The sequence below is a fragment of the Corylus avellana genome, unplaced genomic scaffold (genome assembly GCF_965113065.1).
Source record: "Corylus avellana unplaced genomic scaffold, dhCorAvel1.hap1.2 HAP1_SCAFFOLD_31, whole genome shotgun sequence".
In the NCBI taxonomy this organism is placed as follows: Eukaryota; Viridiplantae; Streptophyta; class Magnoliopsida; order Fagales; family Betulaceae; genus Corylus; species Corylus avellana.
Genome location: NW_028290482.1, coordinates 131,314 through 137,500, shown reverse-complemented (window position 1 = coordinate 137,500; position 6,187 = coordinate 131,314).

Sequence of the window (6,187 nt, the reverse complement as noted above, 5' to 3'; positions counted from 1 at the left end):
ACTGCTGGTGTGAGACAAAAAGAAAAAGGAGCCTTCTTTTGATTCAACCGATTGCGAATCAACAACTGTGACACTAGACAAGCAAGGCAATCAACCGGATCGGGGAAGAGAACTCACTTTGTCGAGTTCGGTCTGGTTCGAGTTCTGAAGGTTATAAAATATCTAGGCCGAAGGTTGCAGCATTTTTTGGGGTCTGATTCAAGCTCAGAGGAAGGCGAAGGGGAGGAGAAAGCCTCTGTTATTAGCTTTTGCTTTTGCGTCCGTGCTCGCGCATTCATTTACTAGAAAGTGAGCCTCTTTAGCTTGAGCACGATCTGCTGCGGATGAATGGAGGGTTCTTGCTGTGCCCGCTTTAGGCCCTTTTATTGAAGTCTTTTATGATGGCATTAGATGCTTCAAACGAAGGATTTGGATAGAGGAAACTTGTCATAGAATTGATGTTTCGATTGAGGCTATAAAGATTGAATCAGTGAAGGGGTAGCCTGGTCAACCAGGCAAGACGGAATAACTTCCTATATGACAGGATCGGCAAGCCAAGAAAAGCGAGAAGGAGCTCAGTTCGTGGGGTAACCTCTCAATCTCGTAGTGAGCGGGGTTAACTCAATGAGAGTAGACGGTTTTCCACGTGGAATGAATAATATAATCATAGGAAAGAATCGTATGATGAAGAGTGCTAGTTTTTTACAAAGATTTTGGTGCACAAGAGATTCTCTAACTAAAGAGTATGTTTGGGAACTAGCCCAGCGACCCTGGATAGCGATCCCTAGAGAGAGAGGAAGGAAACTGCGCATGAAAGGGCAGAGAGAGCGGGGGTACTTCAGGCTGCTGGTCACGCTCCAGAGCTTCCTAATAGGCGCATAGGAAAGAACTCAATGCCCAGCTACTCAATCCCAACTAGCAGTTCATATTACAGAGGTAAGCCCTTATCCCAGTCCTTTGGAATGGAGGGACGGGCAAGCAAGATGCCTTTAAGAGTTAAGAGTGTACGGAGGTAGGAAAAGCGGTCTCTTAGACAAATAGTTGTGTAACGAAATAAGACGCTACTCGGATAGCTTCAGCTAGGCGGATACGAAGGAAAGAGCAGATAAAACTGCAGAGATCTCGCTTGACCTTCGCGCTGCTGGTGACGCAGCCTTGGAGTATGTTCACTCAATCCCGCTAGAGTAGGTACATTAATGAGGTACCTCTCGTCCTAGCTACCTCGCTCCAGGGATCCTAGGCCAAACCAACCCAGGGCAGGCAAACTAACAAACATAGAGGGCCCTTGATGCCTTCACAAATGGAGGATGACGAAAGGGGCTCTAAGCCCGGAGTAGCACCCTGTCGATCGATGACCTCAATACGGGAAGCCCGAACCCCCACCTTTAACTACTAGCTACCTACGTCGCTTGAATTCTTAGTCGAGTAAGCCTACGTGGTGCTGGGTTACAGATTAAAGAATTCGCTACAAGCACACTCGGATCCCCTCCTCTCTCTGCGCTCTGTCACTCACTCGCTTGTTCACTTACGCCAAGCAGGCTCTTCTTCTTCTTTGGTAGTTTGTTCCTAGATCGCTTTTCCTTGCTTAGATCTAACCTCTTTTATGACTATTACTTGATGTGAGATGCCTTAACCTCTATCTTTTTCTACACGGAACTGGCAATAGAATCTCAATGGAGGCTATCCCGAGATGCTCCTATTATCAGATATCTACTAGCGACCCTATTTCACACTCTCCCACACAGAGAGGGAAAGGCCTTATTCCACTAACAGAAAAGCAAGGACGGGAATAACCTCACCTAGAGGTAAAAGCACCCGAGTCCGGGAAGAGAAAACACGACTTGACTTCCCTATTTATTATAAGAGAGTTAGACTCATGGAGATTGTTCTGGTGGAGTCAAATCGAAATTGCATATGCATAAAAGATGCTTGATTCGCTAAAGCAATCGAGCAGCGGTAGATTACAGCCAACACAGCACAGTAAGAAAAGACAACGAGCTCAAGAGAAGGGAAAGAGAGACCTTCACGCTCCACACATGGGAAGCGCTCACTACGCAACGTATCTTTATTCATTAAAACTGCGCTTTCCTAGCTTATCTTATAGCTCTCAAACAAGAAGATGCTAGTTCTTATGCCACTACCAGCACAGGGAATGCTGAGTCCTACAGGAAAGAGATTAGCTCCTAGCTTGGGGGAAAGCCCCATTCGCTTAGCTACAGGAGCTAATAGCAAGAGAGGGCTACTTCTAATGGCTTCTAACGCAGTCTATCTTGATCTAACCCTACCAGTAGGAGGAAAGAAAGAACTACCTCATCCATTCTATTCTTATCTTTCTTTATCTAACCTAACCTTCAAGAAGCCTTTTGGAAGACCTTAGAGAACCGCAAGTGAGGTAAGGAAGTTCATGGTCAATCCTACAGGTAAGATATTCTCTATCCCCTTTCTCTAATAATAAGGGTTCCAAACCTTTCTTCTTATTAGTATTAGTAAGATAGGTGCTTAACGCCCTCGTGTGCTAGTCCGAATAAAGAGTATATTTTCCGATGGCATTGTCACTTAGGACATCCATCGTTTTCGTCTTCTATAACCTTCCAGCATTAACTAACTGGCCTAACCATAGGATCTCTCTCTTATCCTTGCTTGGCTTCCTACTACCTACTGGGATAGGAACTACTCGGATAGGAAGAGTTCAAAGTAAGCTAATTGGATCTCTCTCCTCCACTCTGGGCTAGCAGACAGACTGGCTTAGTGGGATACTTAAACATCCAGAAAGTCCCGTAGTAAGATCGAGCTATAGCTATGAAACCGCGTATTTTTCGCCTAAAGACAGATTCCGACCGGTGACTGACAGAAAAAGGAGATCGAACTAGGAAACACGGTGTTTTTGGCATTTCACCGAAGTCAGGTCAGAAAAGTGAGATCAGAACGATCAGGTTTAGGAAACAGCGTATTTTTGGCCTCAATTGAATTGCCTTTTCCCTCTGGGTGGGATCAAAACTCGAATCGGGTAGCAAACTCGGGATTTTTGGCATAAAGTGTGATTTCCCTCGGTTTCACTCCTTAGCACAAGCGCTAAGCGATAATGATACCTTAGACCGAAGGCTTATTAAAAAGTCTACTCAGGGGTGTGTCGGTGGCTGTAGAGACAGACGGAGAAGGTGACGGAACGGAATTAGACCTAGTAGCGCCTGATGAACTCTCTTCCCCACGTTGAGATAATTGTCACAAAGGAATCTTTCAACTATGTGATGGGCTTGCGATCCCGAATACTTATCGTCGTACCCGCCCTTTTCTATATAGCTTCCTCTCATGCTCGCTACCCCGCGATGACCACACCCAGGACGACTATTCGTTATTGGCCGTTCCTGCAACCGGGAGAAAGTCCCAGTTCTCAATAGCCATGGTGAACAAATGCTCTTCCTTCCATCGTCTCTAGGGTTTGACTGTTAACAGCATCGTTCTTTTTGGAGCTGCCGTGTTTCGTTTGAACTGAGGAACGAACAGAGATTGGCTCTGTTCGTTCTGCATCAGATTGGTCGATTGTTCTGTGGGCTTCTTCTTCATTCCGTCACCTTGCTGCTAGTTCTCCATCCAATTGCTTTGGCTGCTCTCTGCCTGCATTTACGCCTGGGTGCCTTCTGCTCGCCGCTCCGTGCCAGGTTCTGTTTCTTGCCCTTGTTTCTTGCTCTTTCAATCCGGTAGATTTTTTCTTTTCCGCTGAATCATGGGAGACAACAATTTGGTAATCTCAATCAAGTGAAATGGGAAAAATGTTGCGGTGTGGTCTTGTGCACTGAAACATTATATAACAGGGGGGTTATTTAGATGGAAGAATCTAAATCCCAAATAAAGATGAAAATGAAAACGATTATTATTCGAAGATAGAAAACTGGGAAGTGAACAATTCCCTGATAGCGTCATGGATTCTGAATTCGGTAGATCCTAGCATTGCTAGAAATTTAACTCGATATGAGTCGGCTAGAGAAATGTGGGACTAGAAACACAGAATAAACGTTCAGTCCAATTCTTCGATTCGAGGTATTATCAGCTTGAACAGGACCCGGTGTCCATGAAACAGGGAGAAATGATATGAAGCAGGGCAGGAATAATGAATTCTGTAATGGCCAGCATATGGGATCTATGAGGGCCTGTTCATCCCCGGGAGAAGGAGTTCTTTCTGGCACTCCGGTAGCGGATTCCTTTATATAAGGATTGACTTACGAATCGAGTCGATGCGTCATTGCCTGGGCCTAGCAAGGCAGGTTCTTCGGAAACGAGATCAATAGGAGGATCGGACCCGGAATCAAGGAATTGTCTCAATGGATCGAGATAATGGGGCCTAGCTTGCCCTTTCTCTTGTTCGGATACAGCTACTGCGGATTGAGAGGCATCGGACCTAGTTGGATGTTCTTACCCGCCGGTAGAGGCTTCAGAGACTGCTTTATATCTTGGAGTTTCATGGCTTGCTCCCCTCGGTAGCCACACAGGAGCAAGAGACCTGGGGGGATAAGTACTAGTTGGGAGGTCATCCCTGGTGGTTCAGTCCGACTGGCAAGAGCCCATTCTCTTCAAGGGGATTCGAATCCAAATTCTTTCTATTTTACTATTGAACCGGTTGGAAGAGATGAATAGTTCGCCTCTAGTGCTTACCTCTGATCGATTGATGGAAAGGATTGACTGGATTCGGAATAAAGATATGGGCAACTGGACCGGGATAGCTCAGCTTAATGGCTTCTATCGGCACCAGATCCCCAGTATTCTCCAATTGCTGCTAATGAAGGGTCCACCAATTGATATGAAGACGCACCTCCCCTTCGGATGGATGGGAACAGCAGAAGATGACCTGGGAGACGAGGGATCCCGATCTTTCTTCCTTGCTCTACTTACGTCTTTATGAGTGCTGGCTCACTCACGAGGTTGGGTTTGGCCCACGCCCACCTGCTTCTGGGATCATCGGCAGCTGCAAATGTTGGGAGCCTAGAGCGGAGGGAGATAAGTGAAAACATGGATAGGTGTGCCCTGGGACACGGGAATGGGAGAGAGACAAAGAAGATGTTGATTGCTATTCATCCTATATATGCCTCGGAGCAGGAGACCTGGGAGGAAAAATATCTGCTTTTGAGCTTTCATTCACTCGTATTCCACCCGCTAGGGGCGATAGCAATAGCCGGTCGCCAAGGCGCCACTCGTGCTCTGCTCTGCCCTGCGGATCCGGCGAATAGAGTAGGCAAGCGAAGCCTTGAAAGTGCTTATCAATAAGTGAGGAGATGAAATCCGCTCGACTAAAAGGTATTATTATCGCTTAGCGCTTGTGCTAAGGAAAAATGGCCTATGAGAACCTCCCACTCATAAGAGCTGACTTGATTTATCGTAAGTAAAGTGAATTCAGTGCCGGAGCTAAACAAAACCTATCGAATGCCAGGCTTTTTGACAGTTCTTTCGCAGTCTGGGAGTTCATCTCCATTCATCACCCACTCACTTCCGAGAGAGAAGGGATTGAAATTCATTGGACATGTATTCTCCCCTTTCTTTTTTTCTTTCAAATTTAGAACACCAGCCGAGAAGGAAAGGAGATCACGGAAGATGAGAAGAAGAAGAAAGAACGTACTGTTTACTACATTCGGTCGACCAGGCCAGATCATGTCAAAATTTGTTTTTTTTATTATTTGTCTCACTTATTTTATTCTTTTTAGGCTCCTACTCCCTTTTCTAGCCCTCTATACGGTCCTATTTTTTACGGATCCCCTAGCATCAATTTTTAACCTTTGAATTTCTCAAAGTCAAGACAAATCATGTCATGTTAGGACTCTTTTATGAGATTTTCTACCAATTCTTCTTTTTTGCATCAAAGCTCATCATATTCTACGTAGAGATTACTGCCTTATCCCTGTCCTATCATCTGTATAATGGGGCTCGTCTGCGGGCGTTCGGCCTCTTTCGCTTTGTTCTCAGTTGGTTAGCTAGGTCCGGGAATGGCGCCGGGGTATCCTGTTTCGGTTTATTAGTAAAGCCCTATTTGATTTGGAAATAGGGCTTTACCTTAGCACAAGCGCTAAGCGATAATAATACCTTCTTTATATAAAAAAGAGAAGTCTTTTTTTGTTTTTTTATATGCTTTTTATGGCCTATGTTATTCTTTTTAAGGTAGTACTCCCTTTTCTAGCCCTCTATCAGGGCCTTCTCCTTTATCCCTGCTTTGTCATTACAT